The sequence below is a fragment of the Sciurus vulgaris genome (genome assembly GCF_902686455.1).
Source record: "Sciurus vulgaris genome assembly, chromosome: 8".
NCBI classification, from domain to species: Eukaryota; Metazoa; Chordata; class Mammalia; order Rodentia; family Sciuridae; genus Sciurus; species Sciurus vulgaris.
In genome coordinates, this window is record NC_136468.1 from 104,312,776 (window position 1) to 104,334,941 (window position 22,166).

The 22,166-nt window shown below is 37.8% G+C and overlaps 1 protein-coding gene across 1 annotated transcript in view; it reads left to right on the forward strand.

Moving 5' to 3' along the window:
• Positions 1 to 22,166, forward strand: part of YKT6 (YKT6 v-SNARE homolog) — a 55,943-nt gene that overhangs the window by 5,747 nt on the left and 28,030 nt on the right. The window contains exon 2 of the mRNA XM_079150771.1: positions 12,117 to 12,251. The gene's annotated coding sequence lies outside the window, so the exon portion shown is untranslated. The remainder of the gene's footprint in view (positions 1 to 12,116; positions 12,252 to 22,166) is intronic.

Sequence of the window (22,166 nt, forward strand, 5' to 3'; positions counted from 1 at the left end):
AAATAGAAATGAATGAAAATGAAAACACAAGATTCTAAAATATATGGGATGTAATGAAATCATTGTTCACAGGAAAATTTGCAACAGAAAATACCTATATTAAAAGCAAAGACAGGTCTCAATCAATAACCCAACTTTACACCTTAAAAAAACTAGAAAAAGAAAAGTAAACAAAACCCAATGCTAGCTGAAGGAAGGAAATAATAAAAATTATAGTAGTTATAAAGGAAATAGAGAATAGGAAAAACCATACAGAAAAATCAATAAAAACAAAATTGGCTCTTTAAAATGATCAACAAAATTGGCAAAGCTTTAGCTAGATTATGAGAGAGAGAGAGAGAGAGAGAGAGGGAGAACTCAAATTACTAAAATTGTAAATGAAAGAGTAGATATTATCATCAACTTTACAGAAATGTTAAGGATTATAAAAGAATACTGTGAGCCACTGTAAGTACTGGAAGAGTCCTGAAAACACATGAACTACCAAAACTAATTCAGGATGAACTAGAAAATCTGATTAGACTACTAACAAGTAATAAAGAACTTGAACAAGTAGAACTCTACCAACAAAGAAAATCCCAGAACCAGATGACTTCACTGGTGAATTCTACTAAACATTTAAAGAAGAATTAATACCAATCTTCTCAAACTCTTCCAAAAAAACTGAGGAAACACTTCTTGATTCATTTTATGAGGTTAGTATTGCCTTGATATTGAAGCCAGACAATGACACTACAAGAAAACTACAGGACAACATCCCTCATGAATCTAGATGCAAAAATCTTCAGTAAAATACCAGCAAACAAAATTCTTCAGCACATTAAAAGGATTATATACCATGTCAAGTTGAATTTACCCCAGGAGTGCAAAGGTGACTCAATATACAAAAAGCAACTAATGTAATACATCACATTAATAGAATAAGGGAAAGAAACTACATGATCATATCAACCTGTTCAGAAAGAGCATTTGACAAAATCCAACAGTGTCATGATCAAAACACTCTAGAGCTGGGCACAATGAAGCACAGCTGTAATCCCAGTGACTCAGGAGGCTGAGGCAGGAGGATTACAAGTTCAAGACCAGCCTCAGCAATTTAGTGAGACACTCAGAAACTTAATGAGATTCTGTCTCGAAAGATAAAAGAAGATAGGGCTGGAGGTGTAGCCAGTGATAAAAAGTTCCTTACCCCTCAGTTCAATCCCCAGTATGCATGTGCGTGCGCGTGCGCATGTGCACACACACACACACACACACACACACACACACACACAAAATCCCTAAAAGGAAATTTCCTCAATGTGATAGAAGTCATATGTGAAAATTTCACAGTTAACATTATACTCAGACTTAATATTTTCTTGCATAAGACTAGGAACGAGACCACTTTTGCTACTTTTATTCAACATAATATACAATTTCTAACTTGAGCCATTAGGGAAGGAAAATAAGTAAACTGTACAGTGCTATGCTTCAGACCCTCTCAAAATTGTTTCTGCCCTCTCAAAATTATGTGTTAAGTCCTAATCTCAAATGTGTTGGTATTAGGAGGTGGGGACTTTAGGAGATAATTAGCTCATTCTCCAGGGCAGAGCCCTCATGAATGAGATTAAGCACCTTTATAAATGAAGCCTCAGAGCTTCCTTGCCCTTTCTGTCATATGAGGGCACAGTATAAACTTGACTTGAAGAATGATGGGCTCTCACCATATGGCACTTTGATATTGGACTTCCCAGACTCCAGAACTATGAGAAATAAATTTGTGTTGTTGATAAGTTACCTAATTTATGACATTTTATTACAGTCCATTCCAATATATGGCAAAGAAAGAAGTAAAACTATTTCAGCTGACATGATCTTTTATGTACCTAATCATACATGATCCACAAAAATGAGTTAATATGCTAATTCAGCAAAGTTGCAAAATACAAACATCACTAAAAATCAGTTTTCTTTTTATACAATAGCAACAAATTACCCCCCCCAAAAGAAATTAAGAAAAAACTCCATTGATTAGTATTGAAGAGCATAAAATACTTAGGAATAAACTTAATCAAGAGATTAAAGCCTTGTACACTGAAAACTATAAAACATTGCTAATAGAAATTATAGAAGACTTAAATAAATGGAAGGTAATCTGTGTTCATTGTTTAAAAGAGGAGATTGTTGAGATGATACCCAAAGTGATGTACAGAATCTAGGCAATCCCTACAAAAATTCCAATATCTTTATTTTATTTATTTTTATATGGTACTGAGGATAGAATCTAGTGCTAGGCAAGCACTCTACCACTGAACTACAACCCCAGCCCCCAATTGTGCTGTTTTGCAGAATGGAAAAAGCCATCCCTCAATCCACATAAAATCTTAAATGACCCTGAATATTTTAAAAACTCTTGAAAAGGAAAACAAAGTCAGAGGATTTACAAGTCCCAATTTCAAACTTACTACAGAGTTCCAGTAACCAATATAGTGCAATAGATGTTGACATAATGACAGGCCAATGAAATAGAGAGTTCAGAAGTAAATTCTCCCATGTATGATCATTTGATTATTTTCCAGTAGTGGGGATTGAATGCAGAGTTGCTCTACTTCTACAGCAAAAACAGAGGGGATTCATATAAACACGTTGGGCACCACACCTATAAGGTGTCTCAATCTAGATCATTCCCATAGTCCTTTAGAATGTACAGAGTTGTCAAGTGAAGAAGCGTAATCACAGAGGGTATACACCACATACTCTGCTGTATACAACACAATTGCCAGATCTATGAGAAGTACCCTACTCTCTGGAGACCTACAGGGGAAGCAGAACCCTCAAGGTCTGATGTAATATATATTGAATCAAAATACACCAATCAGCACAAAAGAACTATTAGAGAAACTATATTATAAAATCCACTTGGAAATATATTGAAAAATTTGCAACAACTGGATATGTCAGAACACTTTGACAAGGGAAGACTGTGCCTTAAGAAGACCCACACAGAAGAGTGGAAGAAAAACTCATTCCAACAAATACATAAAGTCCAACACAGGAATTCAAGAAATTTGAAAAAATGAGATAACATGATGTCTCCTAAAGTTCATAATTCACCAGAAACTGATTCCAAAGATATAGAAGTGGATGGAATAGCAGATAAAGAATTCAGAATAGTGATTATAAAAATGATCAATAAATTCCAAGAGAACACAGAAAAACAATTAAATAAATTAAGGAAATAGAGGTAGTGAAAAAGAACCAAACAAAAATCTTGGAAATGAAAGACACAATAAATCAAATAAAATGTTTAGTTGAAAGTCTCTCTAATAAATTAGGTTATGCTTAAGACAATCTCAGAGCTAGAAGACAAAGTGATCTACTTTGGACATTCAGGCAGTATTAAAGAAAATAAGAGTCAGATGTGGTGGCACATGCCTGTAATCCTAGCTACTCAGGATGCTGAGGCAGGAGAATCATATGTTTGAGGCCAGCCTTGACAACTCAGCAAGACCCTAAGCAACTTAGAGAGACCCTGTCTCAAAAGGGGGGTGACTGGGGTAAAGTGCTCAGTGGTAAAGGGCCTCTGGTTTCAATCACCAGTCCCAAAAAATAAAAAAATTAAGAAAGAAAAGAAAAAAATAAGTAGCCATGACCAGAATATACAGGAACTCTGGGAAAATATTAAGAAACCAAATTTAAGAACTGTTGGAATAAAAGAAGGTTGTGAGTTGCAGGCTAATGGCAAGGATAAACTCTTTAGAAAAATAAAAACATAAAAATTTCCAAAGCTTAAAATGAGATAAACATTCAGATATGGGAGGCATTCAGAACCCAAAATAGATAAGATCAAAAAAAATCTCTCCATGATACATTATAATTGTTAACATACAGAACAAGGATAGAATTTTTAAAGTTTCAAGAGAAAAGCATCAGGTCATATTTAGAGGCAAGCCAATCAGAATTACTTGTGATTTCTCAGCACAAACCTGAAAATCAAGAAGGGCTTGTAATGATGTGTTCCAAGCCCTGAAAGAAAATAATTGATAACTGAGATTGCAGAGTTATCCTTCAGATTGAAGAATAAATACAAACCTTATAAGATAAGCAGAAATCAAAAGAATTCATAACCATTAAGCATCATAGAAAATACTTAAGAAAATACTACACATGGAAGAAATAAAAAACAAAACAGAGCTTGTGAATGGATAAATCTCATTTGAAGAGTAGCTAAGCAAAGGAGAAACAAGACCATATTAAACATTAGAAATAAATAAAAATGACAGAAATAAATATCTCTCTATAACAGCATCAAATATAAATGATCTGGCGATTGAAAGACACAGTCATCCAATGATACATTGTTTGCAAGAGAGTCATCTTAAAGGCAAAGACAGCCATAGGCCAAAAGCAAAAGGATTAAAATTGATATATCATGCAAATGGAGCCTGAAAACAAGCATAAGTAGGTATTCTCATGTTTGACAAAGCAGACTTCAAGCCAAAGTTAATCAGAAGAGACAAAGAAGGTCAAAGAAAGAAACAATCCAAAAAGAAGATATAATGAGGGTCTGGGGTTGTGGCTCAGTGGTAAAGAGCTTACCTAGAATGTGTGAGGCACTGTGTTTGGTCCTCAGCACCACATAAAAAATGAATAAAATACAGGTATTTTGTCCATCTACAACTAAAAATATTTTTTAAAATATATAATGACTACTGGTGTGATTCAGTACCAGGTACAGCCAGAGGAATGAGAAGTTATGCTCCATTTGTGTATAATGTGTCAAAATGCATTCAACTGTCATGTAAAACCAACTAGAACAAATAAAAATTTTAAAAAATAGTGACCAAAAAAGATATAATGATAGCAAGTATTTATGCCCTAAACATTGGTGCACTAAATTACATAAAACAGGCAGTACTTGAATTAAAGACTCAGATAAACACCAGTACAATAATAATGGGTTATTTCTACATACCACTCTCAGCAATAGATAGGTCATCCAGAAAAACTCAGTAAAAACTCTTCAGATCTCAAAAATATTATAAATCAAATGAACCTAACAAACATATATAGACTGTTATCCAACAATAGCCAAATTCACTTTCTTTTTAGCTGCTCATGGAAACTTTTCCAAAATAGACCATATTTTAGGTCATGAAACAACTCTTAGTAAATCCAGAAAAAATTTAATATAATCCCTTGCAGCTTATCTGATCATAATGGAATAGAAATCAACACTCTCCCCTCCAAAACTTTAGAAACTATATAAACACATGGAGATTGACAAATACACTTATGAATGAAGAATGAGTAATAGAAGAAACCAGAGGGGAAATTAAAAAATTCTTAGAATCAAATGAGAATCATGATACAACATACCAGAACCTCTGGAAAATTATTAAGGTAGTTCTAAGAGAAAAGTTTATAGTTAGAATGCCTACATAAGAAAATCAGAAAGATTCTAAATAAACATCTAATGATGCATCTCAAGGCCCTCAAAACACAAGGAAAAGCAAATTCCAAAACCATCAGAAGGAAGAAAACGATTAAGATCAGAGCTGAAATCAATGAAATAGAGAATAAAAAAAATAATACAAAGGATCAATGAAATAAAGAGTTGCATCTTTGAAAAGTTATAAACCCTTAGCAGAACTAACCAAGAGAAAGAAAGAGAGAGAGAGGATACAAATTAATAAAATTAGAGATGAAAAAGGAAAAATCACCACAGACATCACAGAAATCCAGAGGATCATTAGGAAACTATTTTGAAACTTATACTCCAATGAATTGGAAATCCTAGAAGAAATGGATACATTCTTAGACACATGTAACCTGCCAAAATTGAATCTAGAGGACACAGAAAGTCTAAACACACCAATAACTAATGATGAGATAAAATCAGCAATAAAGTCTTCCAACAAAGAAAATTCCAGGAACAGACAGATTCTTAGCTGAATTTTACCAGAGCTTTAAAGAACTAATGCCAACATTGCTCAAATTATTCCATGAGACAGAAAGGGGACACTTCCAAATTCATTCCATGAAACCAGTATCATCCTGATACCAAAACCAGATAGGGACACATCAAGGGAAAAAAACCCAAAACTATAGACCACTATCCTTGATGAACTTAGATGCAAAAAGTCCTTCATAAAATATTAGCAAATCATATTCATCAACATATTAAGAAGACTACCTCATGACCAAGTTGGTTTTATTCCAGGGTTGCAAGGATTATTTAACATGTGCAAATGAATAAATGTAATTTACCACATGAATAGAATTAAGGACAAAATTCACATAATCATCTCAACAGAAGCAGAAAAAGCCTTTGTCAAATTTAGCACCCATTCATGATAAAAATGCTGAAAAAACTAGGGATAGAAGGAACTTATCTCAATATCATAAAGGCTATATATGACAAACCCAAAGCCAACATCAAGTGAATGGGACAAAACTAAAAGCGTTTTTTAAAAATCTACAATAAGACGAGAATGTCCACTTTCAACCTCTCCTATTTAATACAGTACTAGAAATTCTAGCAAGAGCACTTAGCAAGAGAAGGAAATAAAAGGGATTAAAAAATAGGAAAGGAAGAGGTCAAAATATCACTGCAGATGAAATGGTCTTATACTGAGAAGATTTAAAAAGTTCCACCACAAGACCTAGAGCTAATAACAAATTCAGCAAAGAATCAGGTTACAAAATCAACATACAAAAGTCAATAACTTTCCTGTATACCAATAATAAATCTGAGAAAGAAATCAAGAAAACAATCCTATTCACAATAGCCTCAAAAAATAAAATACCTAACAATAAATCCAAAGTACCTAAAAGGTGAAAGACCTCTACAATGAAAACTATAGAATGTTGAAGAAAGAAATTGAAGAAGACACAAGAAGATGGAAAGATCTCCTATGTTCATGGATAGACTGAATTAATATTGTTAAAAGGCCATACTACCAAAAACAATATACAGATTAGATTCAACACAATACCTATCAAGATACCAATGACATTTTTCACAGAACTAGAGAAAACAATTCTAAAATTCATTTGGGAAAATAAAAAGCCCAGAATAGCCAAAGCAATTCTACACACACATGTGCGCGCACACACACACACAACAATGCTGGGGACATCACAATACGTGACTTCAAATTAAACATACAATGAAAGGCTATTTATCTATGAATTTTCCTGTAGAAGCAGGCAACCCCCATCTCTAGTACCCCAGGTATAGTCCAACCCACAAGGCATAGAAAGAGAGTGACAGCTCAGCCAGACCACAGCAAAGTAACATTTTTCTGTGCCCCTCACCTCCCTCCAGGACCTGCTGCAATTCTGTGACTGGAGAGGTGAGATCATGTCTCAAAACAAAACATAAAAAGGGTTATAGATGTAGCTCTGGATAGAGTTCCCCTGGGTTCAACCCTTAGTGCAAAAAGAAGGTGAATTCATAGAAACAGAAGGCAGAATAGTGGCTACTAGGGATATGGGGGTGGCGGAATGGGGAGTTACTGAGTTTCTGAATGGAATGATGAACTAGTTTTGGAAATAGGGGTGATGGTTGCACAACATTTTGAGTATACTTAATGCCACTGAGTGGTACACACCCCTCCAATAATGGTGATTGAACCCAGGAGTGCTCTATCACTGAACTACATCCCCAACTCTTTTTTTTATATTTTGTTTTATTTTGAGACATGGTCTCACCAATTTGCTAAGTTGGTCTCAAACTTGCAGTCCTCCTGCTTCAGCCTCCCAGTCACTGGGATTTATAGGTGTGTGTCACCATGCCTGGCTCTGAATTGTACATTTTTAAATGGTTACAATGGCAAATATATCATTCCAATTTTAAAAAGGAGAATGACCAACAAGCTGGTCTTTTTGAGAGTAAAAGCAAGTTTTTTTCCTTCTTCAAATGGAATTGCCACTCAAGCACACTCATGTGTTCCTCTCATTGAACACTATTTACTGTGCCTTGCATAGTTGCAGACACTATGTGGACAGAGTCTGAGTAGGTAATGAATTCTGAATATTTTCAAAATTAGACATAAGCCAAAGGAAGCTTGTGGCAACGACCCATTCAGACATCTCAATAAACAAAGAGATTCAACATAGTGGTGAAGATTAATTTGAAGGGACTTCTCACCTTAATCTTGTTTCAGATGCCTCAAGGTCTCCCTCAGTAAGTTAAGAGAGTGTAGGGACTAAGAAAAAAAGAAAGTGGGCATAAAAACCAATCTAAGAGAGAACTTTTGTGGTAGTTATTAGCACATTTTGCTCCCCATGAGCAAAGAGATGAGATACCTACTAAATTTTTGAGAGGAAAATCCCACAAGCTTGACTTGAAAAGGCCTTTAGGTGTTCAAGTCACTAAGTAGTTCTTGGGCTCCAAACCTTACCAGGAGGAAGTAGGTTATGGAACAATTGTCTCAACTTCAGATTACCATGTAAGGTGGTAGTGAAAAGGTCTCCCAAAGTGTGGGGCTGCTGAGGCTGCAGAGGACAGTGGACACTTGGGTTCACTGTGGAGATCAATCCAGATTCCTTTCAAGGAACATGACCACTCTTGCAAGGGGCTCCTCCTGAACCCTGTTTAGTGAGATTTCATCATTGCTATGGAAGCTTTTTGTTTTCCATCTTTCTCTTTCTAAATAGAAAATTTTGGGAGAGGGAGTGCTGGGTACATCCCTCATCCTTTTTATAATTTGAGACAGATTCTTACTAAGTTGCTGAGAATCTTACTAAAGAGGCTGGCCTCAAACTTGTGATCCTCCTGTCTCAGACTCTCATGTGCCACCAAACAAAACCAAATGGGGATTTTTATGAAGATACTATAATAGTTTGAATCTTAAGTGTTCCCCAAAGGTTCATGTGGTAAAGTTTTATTTCCTAGGGTGGTGCTATTGGGAGGTGCTGGCATCTTTAGAAAGCATGGCCTGGAGGGAGGCCTTTAGGTTATTTGGAGTATACCATCAAAGGGGATTGTGTGAATCCAGTCCCTTCTTCTTCCTCTCTTTTGCTTTCTATCCATAAGATGAGCAATTTTTCTTAACCTTGTGTGCTTTTATTAGGCTGTGCTGCTACAGTCCAAATAAATGGGGTCAAATGATCATAAACTAAAACTTATAAAACCATGAACCAAAACAAATCTTTTCTCTTTATAAGTTAATTATCTTACATATTTATTATGGTGGTGAAAAGCTAGCATAGACACCCCTGCCCATAATCCTCTTTTCCATGATGGTTGAGTGACTCATTTTTAATTCACAAAGCAACATTATCTGAGAACTTCTTCCTGCCCCCACATCTTAGACTTTGTCTTGGATGCAGAGACTGCATGAGGGGATGTGTATTCTGTGTGTGAGAAGAAAGTGCATGGGTATGTTAACTGAGGCACGTGGAGGAGAGGTTGCTAGCTGTAGACCCAGATCCATGACATTTTTTTCCCACTGTGATGACAATGCTGAGAACCTGGATGGTCAGCTTCAGTGTGTTTTTCTTCCTCTTTTGTAGTGAGATATGTCCATTTGTGATGGTTTATCTGGATTGTCATCTTGACTGGATTAAGAAATGCCTAAATTAAGAGGCTTCTGAGTTTGTCAACGAGGGTATTTTAGGAATGATTGGCCTTTGGGAGAGAAAACTGAGGGGGAGACCCACCCTAAATGTGGGCAGCACAGTCAAATAGATTGGGGGCCTGGATGGAACAAAAAGGTGGAAGAATGAAGAAGTTGATGCAGATATAAATCTGATTCTTCTTGAGCAGGTGCCTTGATTGCTGCTGTGATTGCCTGAGGACATCAGACTCGAGTTCCTTCACTTTTCCAAAACTGACATAGAAATTGGTACAGAAGTGGGTTCACTGCTGTGACTAAACAAACCATGTGGTTTGGAAGCATTTGGAACTGGTTTGTGGGAGGGATTTGGAAAAGTTTGGAGCTAGGAGTAGGATAGGAATGTGGGCAGTAAAGACTGGGCTTATGATGGTTTTAGAGGAACAGAAAGGCTTTATTGGAAACTGGACTAGAGGCCACTCATGTTACATTCTAGCAAAGTTGTCTACATTTTGCCTATGATCTGATACTTTCTGTGATGTTTAACTTAAAAGTGATGGATTAATTTAAGGCAGCACAGTATTCAGGCAGTGGTATGGATATTATTGGTGACTTTTAGCAAGTTTACTTGAAGGAGCAGAAAGCATAGTGAAAAGATTTGAAAAACTTGCAATTTGATCAGAAAAGTGAATGTAAAGCAAATAACAACAACAAAAGTTTGTGATTGTAAAGCTGGGCCAAGAAAGATGTGGTTGTTGACAATTTTTATAGTCACTAAAGAGATGCTAAGTGCTTTACAATAGGAAAGATAGCTTGAGGGTGTCTCTGGAATTGGCAAGGACATGCACATTATAGATTCAAGGGTGTAGAAGTAAAAATTCCTTTGAGAAGAGACCATGGGGGCATCCTGCTTGCACAGAGTGGCCTAGGAAATTACTTGACCATGCTTGGCTACCAAGACATTCAGAAGCCCCTAAAGCCATGGTTCCAGGATACCTGGCTACTGCTCAAGATGGCAGCAGACTTTGGCATCATCCACATGATGCTGTTCTACAGGAATGCAGGATGGTGGAGTAAAGGAATTATGGAGCCTTCCACCGAGGGTTTTTTTGTTTTATTTTGTTTTGTTTTGTTTTGTTTTGTTTTGTACTGGGGATTGAACCCCAGGGGCACTTAATTTATTTATTTATTCGAGACAGGTTCTTGCAAAGTTGCTTAGGGACTTGCCAAGTTCCTGAGGCTGGCTTTGAACTTGTGACCTTCCTGCCTCAGCCCCTTGAGTTACTGAGATTATAGGTATGAGCCACTGTACCTGGCTGAGATTTTGAAGGAAGATCTGAGAGGGCAGGCAGAGTGTAGCAGGGTCAGAATCCCTATAGGTAGCCCCTGAGAGGCAATATGTGAAGATACACAAAGAAAACTGAAGGTGTCATGGAGTTCCTGAAATTAAGAGATGCCAATAACATGTAATGACTACCAAGGAAAGCTGCAGCAATCAAGCAGAAAAAGCCAAGGGAGAGTTCATGTAGGCTCTTCCTTTTGGAGAGAACATCAAGATGTTATGTGCCCCAGATGAATGGATTAATGGATGTGGAGCTACAGGACTCGTTTGCCCAGTTGGATTTCAGTCTTGCTTTGGTCCCGTCCCTTCTTTCTATACCTCTATCTCTCTCTTTTGGAATAGAAATGTTTACTGTGCCATCATATATTGGTTATATGTAACTTGCTTTTGATCTTTACAGGTGCTCATAGCTAAGAGTTTGTCTTGAGTTTCAGATGAGATTTTGGATTTGGATTTTTGGGCAATGCTGATACTATTAAGACTATAGAGGGGCTGGCGTTGTAGCTCAGTGGTAGAGCATTTGCCTAGTATGTGCATGGCACTGGGTTCAATTCTCAGCACCACATATAAACAAATGAAAAAAATAAAGGTCTATCAACATCTAAAAAAAAAAAAAAAAGACTATAATGGCTCTTGGAAATGGATTAAACGTATTTTGCACTGTGAGGGGGCATGAGCTTTGGGGAGCCAGGAACAGAATATTATGGTTTGGATATAAAATAATCCCTGAGAGTTCATGTGTAAGACAATGCAGGAACGTTTAGAGATGATCTGGTTAGATTATGAGAGCTGCAACACAATCAGTGGATTAATTCATTGGTGGATTAATAATTTGAATGGATTAATGGATGGTAACTGTAGGCAGGTAGGGCATGACTGGAGGAAGTAGATCACTGGGGCATTTTGTCCCTGGTGAACAGAGCTCTGTACTTACTAACTGTCATGTCCTAAACTGTTTTCCTCTGCCACACACTTCCACCATGATGTTCTGCTTTATCTTGAGCCCAAAGCAATGGAATCAGCCAATTATGGACTGAACCTCTGAAACCATGAGCCAAAATAAACTTTTAATTTTCTAAATTGTTCTTCTCAGGTCTTTTGGTCATAGCAATGCAAAACTAACTAAAACACCATTGGATGTGAGTGGAAGTGTTACATACCATTTTTGGGTTCAGGCACTTAAGAAGAGTGTAGCTCTTTCATGTTCTTTCTCACTTTTTCCTGACTAGATGCAGATAATGACTCAACTTTAGGGGATGGGTAGAGCCATGAAAATGGATTGGAAGGAGACTGGATTCCTCAATGACTCTGCAGAGGAAAACCTCTCAGCTGATAAAGACCTGCATTTGACTATTGCTAAATGTGTGAGAAATACAATTCTATGTAGTATTGGCTTCAGTGTATTTGTTATAGCAATGAAGGGTGCACTTATTAATACTCAGAATGAAGGCATCAGTGACCAAAAATGAGTTGGAAGGGAATACTAGATCACTCATTCCTTCCACATTATTGAGTACCTAGTTTATGCTCAGTCTGTGGTTATGAAAGCGACTGCTTTTTCTTTTCTTTGTTTTCATTTTTGGAAGTTCTTAAGAAAGGTACACTTAGAAAAATATGAAACTCTTCATGAATTTGCATGTCATCCTTGCACAGGAGTCATGCTGATCTCTCTCATTCCAATGTTAGTATACTTGCTGTCTGTTTCAGTCAGCTTTTTCTTGTCAGGTCTTTTCTGTGACCAAAAGACCTAACAAGAACAATTAGAGGAGGAAAAGTTGATTTTAAGGCTCATGGTTTCAGAGGTCTCAGTCTATAGTGGTGGGTTCCATTCCTCAGGACTCCAAGTGAGGAAGCACATCATGGAGGAAGAGTGTGGCAGAGAAAAGTAGCTCAGGACATCACATCAGGAAGGAGAGAGGCAGGTGGTAATGGCTTACCTTCTCTAGCCACACCCTACTTGCCTATAGTTACCACCTAATTCATCCCTATCAGGTGATTAATGCACTGATTATGTTAAGAGTCTCATAACCCAATCATTTCCTATCTAAGTTTTCTTGCACTGTCTCACATATGAGCTAAAAGCTAAATCATAACACTGTCAAAGTGAGCACAGCAACTATGATTTAGCTTACCACCTAGCAGAAGGGACAAATGACTTAATACAAACTGAAATTGGCAAAGCTGCAGGGACTTACAGGAAATATAAAAGAGACTAAAAGATTTTCTCTGGAGGCAAGAAGACAGCGTTTCTTAAGAAATTTTCCTACAGCCCACAGAACATGAATGAGAAGCACATTTCAGACAGAGGTCCCTAAGGACAATGTCAAAAGTGTCTAGGGAGACACAAATGTTTCAGGTGGCTCAGACTTAAGACACAGAAGGTCCACGTGGCACATGAGGCTTGGCGGAGGATTAGCGATGAATAGCCAAAGGCTAACAAAAAGTTCTGTGCACTTGGAAAGGAAAAAGTACTTCTGTAAGTGACATTTGGGCCAAAGAGGGACTCAGCATTGGATTATAGACCCTTTAAAATGAATGACCATGAGTGTACTGAATATAAAAAGTATGTCTAATAGATATAGCAATGCTCAAGGAACATTTTCACCCTCATATGCATTTGCTAAAAACTAAATGGGAAATCAATGAGCAAAGCATTTCTCTCAAGATGCTGAAAACAGGGGGTTTCAAGATGGCGGACTAGAGGGTGGCTGCATTTCATGTTGCCCCAGGACTCAGGATTCAAGAAGAGGAGATATTGAGAGATTTGGGACCAACTCAAAGCCACTGGGTGAGTCTCTCTGGTTGGGGAGGTGTCCCAGATGGGGCGGTAGTCCCTGAACGCAGGGAACTTTGTGAAGTAGAGTTGCCCAACGAGACACCCCTCCCCCTGCTGGAGCAGTGAACTCGGACAACTGGGAGCTTCGTAGAGGAGGCCACTCAGCACGACGCTGGGACTCGGAGCAACCCACAGGGGCTCTGGGCAGCTGCTCAGAGGAGGAGGTGCGTGGCAAGCTGTCTGGACTCAGAGCGACCGCTCCTAAACACCCGGCGGGGGGGCTGCCCGGAGGAGGAGGAGGAGCACAGCGGATCACTTGGATTCGGAGTGACTTCACCAGAACTACGGGTGGTCGTCGGGAGGAGGAGGTGCGCAGTGAGTTGCTTGGACTCCTAGCAACCGCACCGGAACACCAGGTGGCTGCCTGGAGGAAGAGGCGTGCGGCGGGTCGCTGGGGCTCAGAGCATCTGTATGGGGCCCCAGGTGGCTGCTCAGAGGAGGGGCCGCATAGCCAGGTGATTAGGTGCAGAGCAGGGTCCCAGGACCTAGGAGGCTTCTTGGTGGAAGAGCCGCACAGAGACAAGCTGAGGGGCGGAGCGAAGATTCCAGGACTGCAGGCAGATTCTCTGAGGAGAGGCCTAAGGAGACTCGTCTGTGAAGGGTGAGGCTCCCAGGCCCAGGAGGTAGGTCCAGGCCCCTGGGAACGTTGCAGAGGAAGGCAGCCCAGCCCATGCGGTAGTTGTGGATTGGGGGGAACCTCTAGGAGGGGAACTGACCAGCAAGACCTCCCCACTGGTTGAGTCTTCCCCGCCAGGTGAGGTTTTCCCACAAGGACAGTAAAACCAGAGACACAGGCCCAAACAGGCCTTGCCTCAGCCCGCAGCCTAGTTCCACTTTGGATGACCATTGGTCAACAAGTGGAGGCACCTCTGCCCACTAGCAGGGAATATACCCCACCTGAAGGCCATCACCCCTAGAGAGGCAGCTTCCTTGTGGAGCAACGCACTATCAACTTCCTCCAAGACTTCAGGCTACTGAAGGCTAAGAGGGGATATACTAGAAATCTTCAGGGACATTATAAGTAAATAGAGGAAATGTGCAACATCTCAGCGGTCCACTGATACCTGAACAATATTAGAAAACAAGGAAAGAAAATGCCCCAAACAAATCTAGATGTTACATCAATAAAACCCAATGACAGCATGGCAGAAGAAATGACAGAAAGGGAGTTCAGAATGTACATAATTAAAATGATCAGGGAAGAAAATGATGAGATGAAAGAGCAAATGCAGGCACTGAATGATGAGATGAAAGAGCAAATGCAGGCACTGAATGATCGCACCAATCGACAAAAGACCAAATACAGGAAGCAAAAGATCATTTCAATAGAGATATTGAAAAAAAAAAAAAAAAAAAAAACAGAAATCCTCGAAATGAAGGAAACAATAAACCAAATTAAGAACTCCATAGAAAGCATATCCAGTAGGATAGAACACCTGGAAGACAGAACCTCAGACATTGAAGACAAAATACTTAACCTTGAAAACAAAGTTGAACAAACAGAGAAGATGGTAAGAAATCATGAACAGAATCTCCAAGAACTATGGGATATCATGAAAAGGCCAAATTTAAGAATTATTGGGATTGAGGAAGGCTTAGAGAAACAAACCAAAGGAATGAACAATCTATTCAATGAAATAATATCAGAAAATTTCCCAAATCTGAAGAATGAAATGGAAAATCAAGTTCAAGAGGCTTAAAGGACTCCAAATACACAAAATTACAATAGACCCACACCAAGACACATTATAATGAAAATACCTAACATACAAAATAAAGACAGAATTTTAAAGGCTGTGAGAGAAAAGAACCAAATTACATTCAGGGGGAAACCAATACAGATATCAGCAGATTTTTCAATCCAGACCCTAAAAGCTAGAAGGGCCTGGAACAACATTTTTCAAGCCCTGAAAGAAAATGGATGCCAACCAAGAATCTTATACCCAGCAAAACTTACCTTCAAACTTGATGATGAAATAAAATCCTTCCATGATAAACAAAAGCTAAAAGAATTTACAAAAAGGAAGCCAGCATTATAGAACATTCTCAGCAAAATATTCCATGAGGAAGGGATGAAAAACAAAGAAGCAAATCAGCAAAGAGAGGAATTATCCTAAAGGAATTGTCAAATAAAGGAGGAACCAAGTTGTGTCAAAAAATAAATAAATAAAATAAAATGAGCCAAATGACTGGGAATACAAATCATATCTCAATAATAACCCTGAATGTTAATGGCCTGAATTCATCAATCAAAAGACATAGACTGGCAGATTGGATTAAAAAGAAAGATCCAACAATATGTTGCCTGCAAGAGACTCACCTCATAGAAAAAGATACCCATAGACTAAAGGTGAAAGGATGGGGAAAAACACACCATGCACATGGACTCAGCAAAAAAGCTGGAGTATCCATCCTCATTTCAGATAATTTGGACTTCAAGCCAAAGTTAGTCAGAAGGGATAAAGAAGGACATTTCATACTGCTTAAGGGAAGCATAAATCAGCAAGACAAAACAATCATAAACATCTATGCCCCAAACAGTGGCTCATCCATGTATGTCAAACAAATCCTTCTCAATTTCAGAAACCAAATTGACCATAACACAATAATACTAGGTGATTTTAACATGCCTCTCTCACCACTGGACTGATCTTCCAAACAAAAATTGAACAAAGAAACCATAGATCTCAATAACACAATCAATAATTTAGACTCAACGGACATTTATAGAATATACCATCCAACCAAGAGCGAATACATTTTCTTCTCAGCAGCACATGGATCCTTCTCTAAAATAGACCATATATTATGCCACAAAGCTAATGTTAGCAAATACAAGAAGATAGAGACACTATCTTGTATTCTATCAGATCATAATGGATTGAAATTAGAAATAAATGAAAGAGTAAAAAACAGAAACTACTCCAACACCTGGAGATTAAACAATATGCTATTATATGATGAATGGATAACAGAAGATATTAGGAAGGAAATTAAAAAATTCTTAGAGGTAAATGAGAACAAAGACACATCATATCAAAATCTCTGGGACACTATGAAAGCAGTACTTAGAGGAAAATTTATTTCATGGAGCGCATTCAACAAAAGAAGTAAAACTCAACAAATAAACGACCTAACACTACAGCTCAAAGCCCTAGAAAAAGAAGAACAGATCAACATCAAAAGTAGTAGAAGACAGGAAATAGTTAAACTCAGAGCTGAAATCAACGAAATTGAAACAAAAGAAACAATACAAAAAATTGACAAAATAAATAGTTGGTTCTTCGAAAAACTAAAGAAAATTGATAAACCTTTAGCCACACTAACAAAGAGAAGACGAGAGAAAACCCAAATCACTAAAATTCGGAATGAACAAGGAAATATCACAACAGACACGACTGAAATACAAAACATAATTAGAAGCTATTTTGAAAATCTATACTCCAACAAAATAGAAAATTTCGAAGACATCAACAGGTTTCTAGAGACATATGAATTGCCTAAACTGATGGAGGAGGACATACACAATTTAAATAGACCAATTTCAAGTAATGAAATAGAAGAAGTCATCAAAAGCCTACCAACAAAGAAAAGTCCAGGACCAGAATAGTTCTCAGCTGAGTTCTACAAAACCTTTAAAGAAGAGCTCATTCCAATACTTCTTGAAGTATTCCATGAAATAGAAGAGGAGGGAATCCTCCCAAACTCATTCTATGAAGCCAATATTACCCTGATACCTAAACCAGACAGGGACACATCGAGGAAAGAAAATTTCAGACCAATATCCTTAATGAACATCAACGCAAAAATTCTCAACAAAATTTTAGCAAATCGCATACAAAAACATATTAAAAAGATAGTGCACCATGATCAAGTGGGTTTCATCCCAGGGATGCAAGGTTGGTTCAACATCAGGAAATCAATAAATGTAATTCACCATATCAATAGACTTAAAGTCAAGAATCACATGATTATTTCAATAGATGCAGAAAAAGCATTTGATAAAATACAGCACCCCTTCATGCTCAAAACACTAGAAAAAATAGGGATAGTGGGAACATTCCCTAACATTGTAAAGGCCATTTATGCTAAGCCCATGGCTAATATCATTCTAAATGGTGAAAAACTGAAAGCATTCCCCCTAAAAACTAGAACAAGGCAGGGATGCCCTCTTTCACCACTTCTATTCAACATCATTCTTGAGACTCTAGCCAGAGCAATTAGACAAAATAAAGAAATTAAAGGGATACGAATTGGAAAAGAAGAACTCAAACTATCCCTGTTCGCTGATGACATGATTATATATTTAGAGGAACCTGGAAATTCCACCAGAAAACTCTTAGAACTCATAAGTGAATTCAGTAAAGTAGCAGGTTACAAGATCAATGCTCATAAATCCAATGCATTTTTATACATAAGCGATGAATCTTCAGAAAGAGAAATTAGGAAAACTACCCCATTCACAATAGCCTCGAAAAAAATAAAATACTTGGGAATCAATCTCACAAAAGAGGTGAAAGACCTCTACAATGAGAACTACAGAACACTAAAGAAAGAAATTAAAGAACACCTTAGAAGATGGAAAGATCTCCCATGTTCTTGGATAGGAAGAATTAATATTGTCAAAATGGCCATACTACCTAAAGTGCTATACAAATTCAATGCAATTCCAATTAAAATCCCAATGACGTACCTTACAGAAATAGAGCAAGCAATTATGAAATTCATCTGGAAGAATAAGAAACCCAAAATAGCTAAAGCAATCCTTAGCAGGAAGAGTGAAACAGGGGGTATTGCAATACCAGATCTTCAACTCTACTACAAAGCAATAGTAACAAAAACAGCATGGTATTGGTACCAAAATAGAAAGGTAGATCAATGGTACAGAATAGAGGACACGGACACAAACCCAAATAAATACAATTTTCTCATACTAGACAAAGGGGCCAAAAATATGCAATGGAGAAAAGATAGCCTCTTCAACAAAATGGTGCTGGGAGAATTGGAAATCCATATGCAACAGAATGAAACTAAACCCGTATCTCTCACCATGCACGAAACTAAACTCAAAATGGATTAAGGACCTCGGAATCAGACCAGAGACCCTGCAGATTATAGAAGAAAAAGTAGGTCCAGATCTTCAACATGTCGGCTTAGGACCAGACTTCCTTAACAAGACTCCCATAGCACAAGAAATAAAAGCAAGAATCAATCACTGGGATAGATTCCAACTAAAAAGCTTTCTCTCAGCAAAGGAAACTATCAGCAATGCAAACAAAAAGCCTACAGAGTGGGAGAATATCTTTGCCAATCATACTTCAGATAGAGCGCTAATCTCCAGAATCTATAAAGAACTCAAAAAACTCTACTCCAAGAATACAAATAATCCAGTCGACAAATGGGCTAAGGAAATGAATAGGCACTTCACAGAAGAAGATCTACAAGCAATCAACAAACATATGGAAAAATGCTCAACATCTCTAGTAATAAGAGAAATGCAAATCAAAACCACCCTAAGATTCCTTCTCACCCCAATTAGAATGGCGATTATCAAGAATACGAGCAACAACAGGTGTTGGCGAGGATGTGGGGAGAAAGGTACACTCATACATTGCTGGTAGGGCTGCAAATTAGTGCAGCCACTCTGGAAAGCAGTGTGGAGATTCCTTAGAAAACTTGGAATGGAACCATCATTTGACCCAGCTATCCCACTCCTTGGACTATACCCAAAGGACTTAAAATCAGCATACTACAGAGATACAGCCACATCAATGTTCATAGCTGCTCAATTCACAATAGCCAGACTGTGGAACCAACATAGATGTCCTTCAATTGATGAATGGATAAAGAAACTGTGCTATATATATACAATGGAATATTACTCAGCCTTAAAGAATGATAAAATTATGGCATTTGCAGGCAAATGGATGAAATTGGAGAATATCATGCTAAGTGAGATAAGCCAATCTCAAAAAGCCAAAGGACGAATGATATCGCTAATAAGTGGAGGATGACACATAATAGGGGGGAGGGAAGGGTTAGTGTTAGGGTTAAAGTTAGGGTTAGGGAGGGGGGCAAGTATGAAGGAAGGAAGGACTGTATAGAGGGAAAAGAGGGGTGGGAGGGGTGGGGGGAAGGGAAAAAATAACAGAATGAATTAAACAACATTACTCTATGTAAATTTATGATTACACAAATGGTATGCCTTTACGCCATGTACAAACAGAGAAACAATATGCATCCCATTTGTTTACAATAAAAAAATATATAAAAAAAGATGGCAGCAATGCCGTCCGTCAGTCCATCCATCAGTCAGTCAACATGCTCATTCGTCAACTAATAAATACCATTTGAAATCTCAAAAAAAAAAAGAAAGAAAGAAAAAGTAGATCCAGATCTTCAACATGTTGGCTTAGGACCAGACTTCTCAACTTCTCAACAGGACTCCCATAGCACAAGAAATAAAAGCAAGAATCAATAACTGGGATAGATTCAAACTAAAAAGCTTTCTCTCCACAAAGGAAACTATCAGCAATGTGAACAAAAAGCCTACAGAGTGGGAGAATATCTTTGCCAATCATACTTCAGATAGAGCACTAATCTCCAGAATCTATAAAGAACTCAAAAACTCTACACCAAGAATGCAAATAACCCAATCGACAAATGGGCTAAGGAAATGAACAGACACTTCACAGAAGAATATCTGCAAGCAATCAACAAACATATGGAAAACTGTTCAACATCTCTAGTAATAAGAGAAATGCAAATCAAAACCACCCTAAGATTCCTTCTCACCCCAATTAGAATGGCGATTTTCAAGAATACAAGCAACAACAGGTGTTGGCGAGAATGTGGGGAGAAGGGTACACTCATACATTGCTGGTGGGGCTGCAAATTAGTGCAGCCACTCTGGAAAGCAGTGTGGAGATTCCTTAGAAAACTTGGAATGGAACCACCATTTGACCCAGCTATCCCACTCCTTGGACTATACCCAAAGGACTTAAAATCAGCATACTACAGAGATACAGCCATATCAATGTTCATAGCTGCTCAATTCACAATAGCCAGATTGTGGAACCAACCTAGATGCCCTTCAGTTGATGAATGGATAAAGAAACTGTGGTACATATACAATGGAATATTACTCAGCCTTAAAGAATGATAAAATTATGGCATTTGCAGGCAAATGGATGAAATTGGAGAATATCATGCTAAGTGATATAAGCCAATCTCAAAAAACCAAAGGACGAATGATCTCGCTGATATGATCAGTGGATGATGACACATAATGGGGGGTGGGAGGGGTTAGTGTTAGGGTTAGAGTTACGGTTAGGGAGGGGGGCAAGAATGGAGGAAGGAAGGACTGTATAGAGGGAAAAGAGGGGTGGGAGAGGTGGGGGGAAGGGAAAAAATAACAGAATGAATCAAACAACATTACCCTATGTGAATTTATGATTAAACAAATGGTATGCCTTGACTCCATGTTCAGAGAAACAACATGTATCCCATTTGTTTATAATTTAAAAAAAGATGCTGAAAACCTGAACACAAAGAAGAAAAGATAAATGGAAGAAAAATCAAAATAAAGGAATCGGTAATGATAAAAGCAGAAACTATTTATATTCACATAGAAAACATACAAAATAATGGTAAAATTGATTAAGAAATCTCAAACCCAATTATTTAAAAGACCAATAAAATAAATAATTGCTTGGTAATCTGATCAAGGATACCAGAAAACACACAAACATCTTCCAAGAATGAGAAACGTTAATTACAGATATAGGAGAGGCTGAAAAATATGTTATATATAAGACATCAATGCATTTTAAAAATCTAGAGGAAATGGAAGATTTTCAAATAATATAAATTTTCAAAGTTGACTTAGGAAGACAGAAAAAATCCGAACATGTGGACAACAGAAGAATATTATCAGGTGTAGAATAACTTTCTCCTTACAAGAATACCAAACCAGCTAGTCTTTTTTTTTTTTTAATATGTACCTGGTGCAAAGTCTGGCTGATGACAGGACTAATCATGGATTACTAAATAAGGGGATGAAAGACAAGATCTGTTGACTGTCAGAGAATATGTGTGGGGCATGTAGAGTTGGGACACTGACAGAGGGTCAGGAGAATAATGGTCTTAATAGTACATGTATTCAGAATGTTCCTCGACTTAAAATGGTGGAGTTTCGACTTTTCAACTTTATGGTTGTGTGAAAGTGATACACATCCAGTAGAAATTATACTTCAAATTTTTATTTTTAATCTTTTCCTGAGTGAGTGGTACAATCCTCTCTCATGATACACAGGCACCACAGCTTCCAATCATGATGTATGATCATGATGGGGAAGAACTGAGACTCTACAGTGTGCTGTGTTGCTCAATTATGATGGGTGGGTTAGGTGTGGTAAATTCATTATTTCCACTTATGATGGGT